This window comes from Neofelis nebulosa, chromosome 10 (genome assembly GCF_028018385.1).
Source record: "Neofelis nebulosa isolate mNeoNeb1 chromosome 10, mNeoNeb1.pri, whole genome shotgun sequence".
Taxonomy (NCBI): domain Eukaryota; kingdom Metazoa; phylum Chordata; class Mammalia; order Carnivora; family Felidae; genus Neofelis; species Neofelis nebulosa.
In genome coordinates, this window is record NC_080791.1 from 96980202 (window position 1) to 96993834 (window position 13633).

Here is a 13633-nt window from a genome sequence, read left to right on the forward strand (position 1 = left end):
CCAACTGTGCACAAGGGCTCCCTTTTCTCCGCACCCTCATCAGCACTCTGTTACCTTGTGTTTTTTTTTTTTATCGTAGACATTCTGACAGGTGTGGGGTACTAGCTCATTGTGGTTTTGATTTGAGTTTCCCTGATGATTAATGATGTAAGCATCTTTTCATTTACCTATTGGCCATCTGTGTGTCTTTTTGGGGAAAATGTCTATTCAGATCTGCTCATTTTTAAATCAGATTGTTAATTTTTTTTTTTTTTTTTGCTATTAAATTGTGAGCTCTTTATATATTTCGGATACTAGCCCCTTATAAGTTATATGATTTGCACGTTGTCTTTTCATTTTGTTGACTGTTTCCTTGGCTGTGCAGTTTTTGTTTTGGGGGGTTCTTTTTTTGTTTTTTTGTTTTGTTTTGTTTTTTTTAAATCTTATTCTTTTTTTTAACGTTTATTTATTTTTGAGACAGAGAGAGAGCATGAACGGGGAAGGGGCAGAGAGAGAGGGAGACACAGAATCGGAAGCAGGCTCCAGGCTCTGAGCTGTCAGCACAGAGCCCGACATGGGGCTCGAACTCATGGACCGCAAGATCACGACCTGAGCCGAAGTCGGACGCTTAACCGACCGAGCCACCCAGGCGCCCCTTTTTGTTTTTTTTTTTTTTTAACTTGACATGGTCTTATTTATGTTTGCTTTTGTTGCTTTTACTTTTGGTATCAGATTAAAAAAATCATCGCTAAGACCGATGTCAAGGAGAACTCCACCTACGTTTTCTTCTAGGAGTTTTATGGTTTCAGGTCTTACATTCAAGTCTTCACTTGATCTTAGCCAAAAGGCCGAGAAGCGATTACCTTCAAGTCTTCAATCCATTTTGAGTTAATTTTTGTGTATAATGTAAGATGGTTTCTTTCTTTTGCATGTGGCTGTCCAATTTTCCCAGCACTGTTTGTTGAAGAGACTGTCCTTCCCCCCACTTTATATTCTTGGCTCCTTTGTTGTGAATTAATTGACCATATACACATGGGTTTAATTCTGGGCTCTCTATTCTCTTCCATAGGTCTATGTGTTCTGCAGTTTTCTTTTCTTGTAATGTCTTTGTCTGGTTTTGGTATTAGGGTAATGCTGGCTTCATAGAATGAGTTAGGAAGAAGTCCCTCTGTTTCTATTTTCTTTTACTTGTATTTATGGCAAAATTTAGGACACGCACCAATGACCACGAAAATGGGTATGTTCATTATAAGGACAATGCTAAAAACAAGTCTCTGTTCTACCCAAGCCAGGAATTGTGACCCTGGGATAATGACTCAGCCTCTCTCTTCACTTTCCTCATGTGTAACCTACCATCAATCACAATAAACAGATCTCACCTATTCTCCTGTTCCAAGTGTCAAAGTACACGTTAAAGGCTTGGCATGGTGCCGAGGACATGAGAAGTGCTCATAATATTAAATATCACTATATCCAGGTCTATAATTTTATAGAGAGAGGTACGCTTCAGTGTAAAAATCTAATCCATGCCTGAAGTGGTAGGTCGTCCATGTTGCGTAGCGAGCGACTACATTCTTTTTTCTCTAAGAAGGAAAAATAATGCATTCCTAACCCACCCAGAATTCCCTACCAACTCCCCAAATGTCATGTAAACATACAAAACAGTCTACGAAGGATTTCTGTATAACATAAAACAGCGAAAACACCAATTGCCTAATCATTCCACCCCTAATGGATTCATTAGTCTGTCTGCTTGTCCCACTGGGCATGCCCGGTGCCGACCTGATGCTCAGGGGCTCCTTGGTGGACGAAGGTCGTCTGTCCACCACCCAACCGTTTTTCTAGGTTTTTCAGAAACATCATGTCATGCTCAGGAGATGTGGTAATGCATTCCAGAACCAGCTACACTCTTATAATCGTCCGTTACTTTCTCAGACATGAGAAAAAAGTACGTGCAGTAGGGTGGAGGCACGTGAGGGGCCACAGGAATGGTCCCACCCTTTTGTTTCCTTTATTACCAGACTCTTCTATCAGTAGATTCGATTTTCTAGGTCTCTTGGCTCACCTTCTCTCTTCACAGGCATCGCCTCTTTCAGAGAAAACATTTATACCTACCAATGCGGGGATGACGATCATGGTGGCTCATGGCCCAATGGACTGTGTAGACACTGGATGTGGTTCTCCAGGAAGAACTGCAGAGATGCAACTGTGATTCACACTGGTCTCACTGGATCTGCCCGCAGTAGAGACGCCCTGATGGCACTTTCCTGCAGACTCCTTAGAGCTGGCTGCTTGCTGGGGTAAACATTTGTTCAAGTAGTGTGTGTGTGTGTGTGTGTGTGTGTGTGTGTCCCTCCCTCTCTTCAGAAAAAAATCTCATTCTGACATCTACAAAACAGCTGAGAGCCGGGCTGCCAGAGGAAGGGGGTGGCGGGCCCGAAGCCCCTCCCACTGGACCACCACAGTGGACTCCAGGCACATCCTCAAAGACTACAAGGTGAATGTCACTATAAAGCTTGCTTTGAAAAGCACTGAACCAAATTCTTTCTATATTTCTATCATGGCAGCGGCTGCCAGAAAACCTAGTCGTAAGGTTCGGGCTCACCTGTAGGAGCTGATGTGGAATTCTGCTGTGTGACTTACTTTAACCAGTGGAATTGAGCAGAAGGGATTGGATGGGACGTCCGAGCAGGAGTTACGGGAGCTGTCATGGGGCTTGGCCACTGCCAAGAGGGTATCCCAGATAGGGGCTGGTTTTTCCTCCTGAACCTATGAATGACAAAGACACAAGGAGCAGGGGCCACCTGACCCACAGCAATCTTCAGCCGTCATTAACATACATGAGAAACAAATCTTTGTTGTTATAAGTCAGTGTGGCTTTCAGGGTTCTTCATTACTGTAGCATAACCTCACAAAAGCTGACTAATACAGGGCGAAGGCGGGGAGGGCCCTGGAGAAGCAGTTCGGTTAAGATGACCCCTGAAGTCCCTTGCAGGCCCTCATTCTAGACGCCCTGGGTCATTCTCGGTACATGGGACATGGGTCCTGAAAAAGAAGGCACTGGAGGGAGGCAATAGAACCCATTTATTAAGTTTTGGACTCAGGCAGTCTCTGGCTTGTTCCCAGCGTTGCCATTGACCAGCTGCGAGCTCTTATTCCAATGATTTAAACTCACTGAGCTTTAGCTTCCTTCTCTACAGAATGGAGATGGGGATGTTCCCACCCCAGAGGGGCAGGGTGAAGGTGAGATGAGCGCGGTCTCCCAGGAGGGGCTGCGAAGTTGGCTTCCTAGGGCAGGGAGGCATCGGGCAGAAGGTGGTGACAGGGCCAGTGGTCTTATTCGGCCAGTTCTGCGGTGGAGTTTGAGCCTGACGCTCCACTCAACAACTTAGGGGGCTTTGCAAGTGCCTTTTACTAAAGTTTTCTACGGAAACAACTAGATTCCTAGCACGTCTTGTACTTACAGGGCCTGCTGTCGTTAATGGGATTTAGTCACCATTGTTAAATCAGAGTCACCAGGTCCTCGAGGCCTCCAGACACCAGGGGAACTGCAGGCCAGCTGGCATCGGCTCTTAAATCCTACACCCCAAGTTTCCCTTTGTGGGATGGCTGGGGAGTCAGCTGGAGCCTCTAAGAAGATCTGATTTCATGTTTACCCGAGCCTGGCCCTCAGGCCAGGGCCCCACTCTGCTCTGGGGGAACGTGACCTAACAGAGGCCAGGAGCAGGTGGGGAGCCGGTGGGAACCCTTCCCCCGCCCCCTCCCTCCCTCCACCTTTTCTCTCTCCAGGCTTCTCCGGATTGGTTGCACTGAGCAGCGTGGACACCAGAGGGCAATACACGCTCATTTTGGAGGGAAGGGTGTGGCGAGCTTTTGTTTTTTTTTTTCCTCTCTCCATTTCTGTTAGTGACAGCAATGACCTGGAGACCACTAACAGGTCCATCTTCTAGCGCGAAGGTAGCAAGTGCTGTGTGTGCACCTTACGGTCCAGGTAACAGACGCAGAGAGGTGAAGAGACCTGCCTCAGGTCGTGAAGTCAGCAGGGCGGGGACAGCAGCCTAGCCCATCTGTCACAGGGGCCTGTGCTAACCCTGCAGCTTTCACGGGGAGGGTGGTGGAGAGAAGGAGGAAAAAAGAATGTGGGGTTCTGGTCTTCCTCAAAGGTCTGCGTGGTGACGCTGCCCCTCAGAAAGCTCTCGGTGTGAACACCAGTTCAACCAGTATCTGTCGGACCCAGGATTGCAAGCCCAGCTCGTCTTCAGGGAGCGAGCGGGCGCAGCTCACAGAAATAAGGGAAACAGGCTGGGTGGACAACAGGGAGTGGTGGGGACTGCGGTCAGCTCGAGGGCGTGTATTATAACCGAAGGGGGCAGCCGCGCTGGGGCCCGTCCAGTTGTTGCCCTGTGGGAAGGCGTTCTCAGGGGGTTTGGATGTTCCTTTCAACAGAAGCCAGGCATCTAGATGTTACATGAAATTTCCCAACTTGGAAATGCTGGTGACAAACTCAAAGCCTTTTCAACTCATCCCTCTTAACCTCTTCTACCTCAGCCTGATCCAGAGAAGGATCTGGCACTGATTTTGTGCAGCTCTACCCATCGGCGGGTGTAAAATGGCAGGTCCCCGGGGAACCTGGGTGGCTCAGTCCGTTAAGCATCCAGCTCCAGATTTCGGCTCAGGTCATGATCTCAGGGTTCGCGGGTTTGAGCCCTACATTGGGTTCCACGCTCACAGTAGAGCCTGCTTAGGATTCTCTCTCTCGTCCCCTCCCCTGCGCGCGCTCTCTCTCTCTCTCTCAAAATAAATAAATAAGCTTTAAAAAACTAAAAAAAGAAACAGCTCCCCTTTCTGTTCCCCTTTCTGCAGCACTGCTCTGTTCACCTTAGGGACTTTTAAGTATCTGCAGATACTCACAAAGGGTTTGCCCAGAGGACTTGTCTCGTTGGTTTGCTCCCACAACTCCTACGTGTGAGCATGGAGGCCGTGGTAGATGGACTCCAATGTGGTCTACTGGCATTCAAGGAAACAATAACAGGACTGCTTTATAATTATTTTCATTTTTGCATACATTGAAACTTTTACACAATCTTTGCCTCCTATTTTTAAATTTTGTTTTTGTGCCTCGTTCAAACGATGCAGCTTGGCTAGCAAAATAGTACGTATGTCTCAATGATAAATAAATAGACTAACATATGTTGGGGTGTGGACCCAAGACTGTTTGGGGTGTCCGGCCCCTGCCACAGGGTTGAGCTGCTGCCTGAAAGGGGGAAAGAAACAGGTGTCCAGGGAACTGTGGATGGGGAGCTGTCACTGAATCATTTCAAACAAACAAACAAACAAACAAAGAAACAAAGAAGCTCTATAATATGCAAAGTGCTTCGCAAATGCTAGTCATCAAGTTAGTTAAACATATTCAAGGTCATTCTTTAAATGTCTGGCCCAGGGGCGCCTGGATGGCTCAGTCGGTTAAGTGTCCGACTTTGGCTCAGGTCACGATCTCGCGGTCCGTGAGTTCGAGCCCCGTGTTGGGCTCTGTGATGACAGCTCAGAGCCTGGAGCCTGTTTCAGATTCTGTGTCTCCCTCTCTCTCTGACCCTCCCCCGTTCATGCTCTGTCTCTCTCTGTCTCAAAAATAAATAAACATTAAAAAAAAACAATAAAAAATAAATAAATACATACATACATACATGTCTGGCCCATGGTAATAGCTTACTTTTATTTTTTTTTTTTATTATTTTTTTTTTTTTTCAACATTTTTTATTTTATTTTTGGGACAGAGAGAGACAGAGCATGAAAGAGGGGCAGAGAGAGAGGGAGACACAGAATCGGAAACAGGCTCCAGGCTCTGAGCCATCGGCCCAGAGCCTGACGCGGGGCTCGAACTCACGGACCGCGAGATCGTGACCTGGCTGAAGTCGGACGCTTAACCGACTGCGCCACCCAGGCGCCCCGGTAATAGCTTACTTTTAAAGTGAAGGCTGTTGGGGCGCCTGGGTGGCTTGGTCGGTTAAGCGTCCGACTTCGGCTCAGGTCATGATCTCACAGTCCGTGAGTTCGAGCCCCGCGTCGGGCTCTGTGCTGACAGCACAGAGCCTGGAGCCTGTTTTGGATTCTGTGTCTCCCTCTCTCTCTGCCCCTCCCCTGTTCATGCTCTGTCCCTGTCTCAAAAATAAACGTTAAAAAAAAATTTTTTTTAAGTGAAGGCTGTTAAAAAATAAATGAAGGTTGCTATTAATGCTGTCCCCTTGCTATCGGTGTTGTGACACTACCACGCATCACCCCACTGGTTTCTCTGCCAGCTTCCCCTGGGCCAAAAGTCATCAGGGCTGGGTGGCATTAACCCTCACACCCTGAGGTGTAGTAGGGGTCTAAAGGATTTTGGTCAAATGACTGAGACAGGAAGGAATCCATGGGTCAGTTTCTCAGGCAGGAAGCAGGGGCCCTGCAAGGCCCTGGGGCGTGGGATGTGGGGGGTGGTGGTGCTTGTTAACCCACTGTGGGCTTTTAGGGATAAGACTGAGTGGCTCAGTGTTGGGTGCTCAGAATCTGGATTCCCTGGGCCTCCCGTTTCTGCAACAGAAAACTGGGTTGGCTACAAACTGGTATTTCTCTTTCTTCCATCACTGACTAGTTGTATGAGCTTGGGCAAATTACTTACCTTCTCAGGGCCTCCATTTGCACATCTTGGAAATGGGCATCACAATAGATAGTATGTAGCTCATAGGGGTCATTATTAAGAGGATCAAATGAGTAGTATTTAAATGTACAGCTTCAAAGAAACAGTATAGGTGGTGAGGAGAGAGGTCTTTATTCTGAGGACTCTCTGAAGAAGGAAAATCCTAAATAACCCAAGGGCACCAGACTCATTGTCCACCGGACTTCCTATTCGTATTCTTGTGCGCAGATTGCACGGAGGGCTGTGCAAGGAACATCATATACCTTTTCCTTTTAAATCGGCTAAGTCAGACACTCAGTTCCCACCAGAGGAAATTTTTCTCCACTTATTCTGAGGACCCGCTTGGTGCAGATTGTATTTTCCAGAGATGGCTGCGACGGTATCTTCCGTTCTGCAATCTCTTCTAGAACTTTGCCACCCCCTCATCGGCAGAGGGAGGCTATGTCTCTCATTCCCTTGAACCATGGTGTCTTTGTGCACTGATCGAATACAAAGGAAGTGATGCCACATGACTTCCGAGGCTAGGTCATAAACTGCCACGTGCTTCCACCTTGTTCTCTGTTTGCTCTTGAAACCCAGCTGTCTTGCAGTGAGGAAGCCCCAGCAGCCTGCAGAGGGGCCTCATGGAGAGGAACTGAGGCCTTGGTCCACATAGCACCAACTGGCTAGCCATGTGAGTGCGCCATCTTGTTAAGGGTCCTCCACTTCCAACTGAACCAGCTGATAGTGCACAGAACAGAGACAAGCCTTCCCCCCAGTGAACCCGCCCCGAATCGCAGATTTGGGGGCTAAATAAATGACCACGAGGACCTTCAGGCCTCCTCCTCTGAAGCTCCTGTGCCAACTCTGGGGTGGGGGAATCTTCTGAGAGGCTGGGAACCCCATAGACATACCCTTTGAAGGTCTTGCCAAGCCACCATCTCCCCTACCTCCACGTTGGCCATTTGATACCTCCTCTTGTCTTTCTAGAGTAGTTCTTCCTGCCCCTGTTCCCACCTCCCAAACTCCTGGCTTCACCTCCGGAATGGACCGAAGAATTTCACAAAAGAAGGAAGTCGTCTCTCCCTAGAGGCTGCCTTTGCAAGATGCCCAGGGTAAACCATGACAAAGTCTGACTCCTGCCAGAAGAGAGGAAACAGGGGAAGAACCAAGCCAATTTGATATTTTAGTAAATAATTCAGATACAGCTCTCCTTAATGACTATTCCTTACGCTTCTAATATGTACCAGGCAGCGTGCTAAGTGCTACGGAGGCAAAGGACAAACAGCAGGGCCACTCACAGACCCAGGCAACAGGGCCACCCGTGTCTACTCAAAACCTATACCCCGCAGCCTTTCAAAATCACGCTTCAGGTATCTAAAGACCCTAGAAATCTCTGCCTAAATGGTCCAACACTTCCCAAGGCCCATCCTTCTGAGGGTACAACTTGCCCCCATGTGCACTCCTGGAGGGGCGACTAAGTGGTGGCTGTAGGCAAGAAGTGTGGGCAGAATTTGGGCATGTGGCCTGAGGTGTTTACATCCCCGGTCCTAGGCTACTTGTATGCACAGGACAGACATGGGGCCGGGAAGAGAATCCGAGTGGATGGGCTGAGGGTTGAGGGGTCAGGACCAAACCCACCCCACACTGCCATGTTCCCGCAGAGAATTCGAAGGAGTCCAAGAATTCTAAACTTGAACGTGGCCTTCTTGGTCAGTATGAAGAATAGTTCTCAAGGTAGGAGAATAAACATATTTTATTTTATAGTCTGTTACATGTTTAGATGTAAGATAGGTGGGTCTCGATGTTTAGCATTAACATGTTGATATTTTTAGCATTTAACAAAACATTTACTTTAGCATTTAATTCAAGCATTTTTGTAGCATTTAGGGTACTTAATAGGACAAATAGGCTCTGAGCTCCTATAGGAAGGCCCTCATCTATGGGGCTGCAGAGGGGGGTAGGGGGTATGGCAGAGATTCGAAAATCTGCCTGCCTCCATGTTGCCACAGCTGCCCCCGTCTCTAATCTGGAGTGACAGACCCAAAGGGGTAGCAGATGGGCCTCCTGTGATTGAACGTCTGTCTGGAGGCGAGAGAGGGGCTGACGTGATCCAGCTGTTTTGCCAACTGCCAATCACCATCACAAACACCCCCAGCTTGAGGGGAGGGGACGGGGAACAGGGTGGAAGAGGAGGGTGTTTTATGCCCATTTTCAAGGGTTGGCCAGGAGCCCAGTCCAAGACAGAAAAGCACAGTGGTTCTGAAGATGTGAGCCCTGGACCAGCTGTGTCGACATCATCTGGGAACCTGTTAAGCTGTTGGCCCCTCGCAGGAATGATGGTGTCCCTTTGTGGGAAAGACAACAAAGTGGGACCCTGTTGGCCTTAAAGATTCTTTCGCCCCAATCCCTTGACTTGGTGTGGAGATTCTATAAAGGAGACTTTTTACTGGAAAGAGAACATTTACTGGGCATGCATGGTGTCCAAGAGTGGGCAAACATTTCGTGAACGCAGCACGTTTAATCCCCAGCAGCCACCCTCAAGGCTGGTATTATTATCATTATTCCCCTTGTACACGTTTCTCCCAGAGTTCAGGACCTTACCTTGCCTTGGGTCGCAAGGCTCTCAGGATGCTACCAGGCCTTTGGGACTCTCAGAGCACCCTAATTTCTTCACCAGTGTGCTCAATGGTGATTCTCCAACTTGCTTGTGATTCAAAATCACCTGGAGGCCTTGTTAAAACAAACTGCTAGGGTCTTCTCCCAGAGTTTCTCATTCAGTAGGCCTGGGATGGGGCTCCCAAACACGCATGGCTAACAAATTCCCAGACACCAATGCTGTTGCTGGAGGTCTAAGGACCATGCTTTGGGAACCACCGTGCTGGGCTGGGATCCAGCTCCCCACCCTAACTCCACCCATGCAAAACCGGCATAATCATACCTTCCCCATAATGGCGTCCTTGTGAGATGCCAATGAGATAATGGGAGTTAAAGAGCTTTGTCAGCTGCAAGGTGAATGGTCCCGGTCATAAGTAGGAAACCTGCCTGAGGCTGGCCCCTGGGGTCTGGGAGTGCAGAGGGCTGGGATGCAGGTCAGGGCACCACAGCCATCTGGAGATCTTTGCAGCCCTTCTTAATTCTGAGTCACTTCTTAAGGAAGAAAACCAGCTTCTGGGGCTCAGGCCAGCAGCCCCCCCTCCTGCTACCCGCCTCATCAACCCACGCCTCCTCCCTCACCTCAGGCAGCCTGCTGAACACAGCCCCAACAGCTGGCTGGCCAAGGCCACTTCTCCAGGGGCCAGTCCAGGCAAGCTGGGGCAGTATCAGGCTTGTGATTCAGGGCTTGCAGCCGGATCCTGCTCACCTCCAGCGTGAGACTCGGAGGCCACGACTTCCTTTCTCTAAACCTCAGGTCGTCCGTCGGTAAAGTGGGAGCAAGGGCCAGTCCTTTTAACGGGGCTTGGCATAGAGCCCGGCCCCTGGCGAGAGTCCAGTCGGTAGTAGTTGTTAGTATTTTCAAAAAGTGCCCGGGCCCAGGTCGCCTGCTGATAAAGGCTCGGACTTGGAACGCAAACCGCTCCCACGCCGTCCCCGGTCGCACCCGGACGCACCCGCCCTGGAATGCCAGCTTGGGGGCCCGACGCCGGCCCGCCCCAGGTTGAGGTTGGCAGGGCAGAACAGGATTAGGGAGGCGCTGAGGCGGGGAAAGGCGTGCCTGGGGAGGGGGCGCCTCCCCCAAGGGGGCTGGGGTAGGCCGAGAGGAGATCGTGACCCAGGCGGGGTGGCGGTAGGGTCTGGGGGGGGGGGGGGGGGGGGGGGGCGGGGCGGGGACAGCTGAGGAAGGCCGAGGAGGGTCGGGACGGTTAGGCAGCGCTGTGTTGGGGCTTCCCACCAGCCGGGCTCCCGCGCTCGCCTTGCAAGGTTGGGAGGCAGGCCTCCTCCGGGCGCAGAGGACAGGGTCGAGGAGGCGGGCCCGGGGGCGGAGCTACCGGGCTGAATTAGGGAGGCCATAACGGAGAGGGGCGGGGCAAGAGACGGGCCCACCCCCCGCTGGGCGGCTGCACCGGAGGCCTGGTGGGCGGAGCCGGATCTGGCCCGGGGCCGACTACATTCCCGCGGGGCCCGGGAGCAGGGCAGGGGGCGTGCCCGGGGCGTGTCCTCCAGGGGGGCGGGGCCTGGCCCCGCCGCAGCCATCCCCGACGGCCGCCGGGAGGGGGACCGCAGAGAGACTGAGTCCAGGGCTGCGCAGTCGGACGGCGAGGGGCTTGCGGCTTGCAGCGCCGAGCAGAAAGCAAAGCCAGCCGGTGAGAAGGGGCAGGGGGGAGGCCGGCCGGACAGACAATAGCAAAGTTAGTTTTCGTTCCCACTTCCAGAGCCCGCTCGGGCAGCTTTCTCGGAACAAGTGACAGATAGGGCTACGGAGGCAGCTGGTGGGTGAAAGGGAGCATAAAGTTTCCGAGTCCTGACCCCCCAGTACTCCAGCTCCGCCACGTACCCGCAGTGTGGCCCCGGGCCCGACCCCCCACCCGGGTCGGGACTTAACGGGCTCAGTAAACCGAGGAGGTTGAACCAGGTGCTCCTTGTTGCCCTTTCTCACAAAAACCCTGGAAGGTGCGGGCTGGCAGATGAGAGCAGCCTGCAGTTCGGCGAAGGGTGTTCACAACGCTGCCCAACTGCGGTTTCTCTCCCTGCCGAGCAGCACGGAGCCAGGTGAACTCTCCTGGAGCGTTAGGCGAATTACTTTAGAGATCACACGAGTTCTTCGCATGGCCCTTGAGCCCACAAGCCCTGGGAAGCAGCCTAAATCAGGGAAATTTCAGTCTCCCCTTCCCCCCAGCGCTGAGATCCCAGTAAGCTTCAGACCAGAACCTCGGTGGGGCTTTTGTCACCCTCCTAGGGCATTTCCAGGTGAGCTGGCCTGGGAGGCCCTGGTTGGAAACCAGGGGACAAGTTCTTACCAGGGTGAGTGGGGAAAAGAAGGGAAAGCCCCACCAAACTGTGGGCCCAGAGTCAAGCCCCCGGCCCAGATTTCTGTTCCTGGCGGTAGTAGATCTGTGCCACGGCTGTGGTAGCTGGGCAGTCTAGTTCAGTGGTCAAGATCTTAGGCCCTGAGGGGCGCCTGGGTGGCGCAGTCGGTTAAGCGTCCGACTTCAGCCAGGTCACGATCTCGCGGTCCGTGAGTTTGAGCCCCGCGTCAGGCTCTGGGCTGATGGCTCGGAGCCTGGAGCCTGTTTCCGATTCTGTGTCTCCCTCTCTCTGCACCTCCCCTGTTCATGCTCTGTCTCTCTCTGTCCCAAAAATAAATAAAAAACGTTGAAAAAAAATTAAAAAAAAGAAAAAAAGATCTTAGGCCCTGGGACCAAACTGGCTAGGATTCCATTCTCCTGCAAGCTTCAGTTTCCTCATCTGTAAAATGTGAGTAACGACAGTACCCAACGGCAGCAGCAAAGACTAAATAGAATAATGTATACACAGTGTTTAGCAAGGCACCAGGCACCCAGCGAGGCCTCACTATATGACAGCTGCCCTGATGCAGATGGGCAGGTGATGATGGGCTGGCTTCCTGCCTAGGAACGAGCCTGGTTTTGGAGGGCCGGATCCTGGCTGCAGCCCCTCCTGACCTTGTGAGAGCCAGAAATTGCCACCTGCCATCCGCATCACTTTGTCCATTTCAGGTTTGGGGAGTGTGTCATCTGGACCAAAGAGTGGCTGAGTTTTCTGCAGTAGTGCTTGAGGTTGGTGGTTGTCCAATTCAATAAAGCCCAGAATGTTTACTGAGCACCTACTATATATTAGATGGAGCTAGGAGATACAGAGGTGACCTAGCCAGACCTGGGCTCTGCCCTCATTTTGAGTTGCTGACAATGAGGGCTTCCCCACCCCCACCATGCTCCTGCTGGGGAAGGTAACTCACATCCAGGGCTTGGTGCCAGATGAGATTTCATGAGTCCGTTGCTCTAGTGTTTGGAATCCAGCTGTTCCATTGCACACTTGGCTTGGGGTGAGAGTGAGGGTTAGTGTGTTACCTGTTGCCTTTTTTTTTTTCTTTAAGATTTTTTTTGAAGTTTATTTTATTCATTTTGAGAGAGAGCCGGGGAGGGACAGAGAGGGAGAATCCCAAGCAGGCTCCGCGCTGTGAGGCGGAGCCCAAAGCGGGGCTCCAACTCACAAACCTCGAGATCATGACCTGAGCTGAAATCAAAGAGTCAGATGCTTAACCGACTGAGCCACCCAGGCGTCCCATAAACTGTTTGATCAAGGCTGGGCACCGAAGGAGACTGGGGGTGCTGCATGTCGACTCCCTGAATGTCCTGGGGAGATGAGCCCTACACTTTGGAACCAGCTAGAAAGTAGTATGGGACGGAGGCTGATTGAAGGCTGCACTGCATGGAGGAGACAGTGTCTGTGTCTATGGGAGGGAAGGGTACTTGAGCAACATTTTTCTGCCTGGGCTCCCAAGTCCTGGGTTGGATCGACTTGGGGCCACAGACTCCCCTGTCCAAGCATGTGAATGGCATAAGATTAGAGTGTGGTGTGGTGGGAGGAAGAGGGTCAGTAGGTGGAGCCCATGGGGGAGGAGAAGACGTTCATCTCAAACAGAACTTAGTAAGCAAATACTGGAAAGCCTTCCCCACTACCCCACCAGCTCACATGACGAATGATGAAGGATGACACATTGCCCCCATCCTTAGTTGTTTACGGTCTGGGAAGGGACACCAGTGACTCTGATAAGAGATAAATGAAGAAAGTATTACTGGGAACTTTCATGGAGGAGGTGGAGTTTTGGGTGGGTCTTCAGGATTGGGAAGGTTTCAGCAGCGCCAGTGAAAGTTTTGGGCAGAGGAAAATACCTTGGCAAAGTCCAGGAGGTCAGTGGGTTGAGGGAATTTTTAAGAAATCGCTGCGTTGATCAGTCTGGCTGAAGAATTGGAATCGTGCGGGGATGTGAAGGGGGGGGTGGTAGGTTGGGTCAACTCACGGAAGGCCTTCAATGCCAAGGTG

The 13633-nt window shown here is 51.2% G+C and overlaps 1 protein-coding gene and 1 long non-coding RNA gene across 4 annotated transcripts in view; one reads left to right on the forward strand and one right to left on the reverse strand.

The window, feature by feature from the left end:
* Nucleotides 1-5014: 5014 nt before the first annotated feature.
* LOC131487749 (uncharacterized) lies at nt 5015-10423 on the reverse strand. The gene is made up of 3 exons (XR_009249938.1): nt 9236-10423; nt 6635-7770; nt 5015-5233 (listed from the first exon to the last, which is right to left on the reverse strand). It is a non-coding gene; the product is annotated as an uncharacterized LOC131487749 (long non-coding RNA).
* Nucleotides 10424-10811: 388 nt separating this feature from the next.
* The window catches only part of CD82 (CD82 molecule), a 51041-nt gene continuing 48219 nt past the window's right edge, over nt 10812-13633 (forward strand). The window contains exon 1 of one of the 3 annotated variants that reach the window (XM_058688727.1): nt 10812-10935. The gene's annotated coding sequence lies outside the window, so the exon portion shown is untranslated. The remainder of the gene's footprint in view (nt 10936-13633) is intronic. The other 2 variants (XM_058688726.1, XM_058688725.1) reach the window with 2 other exon arrangements.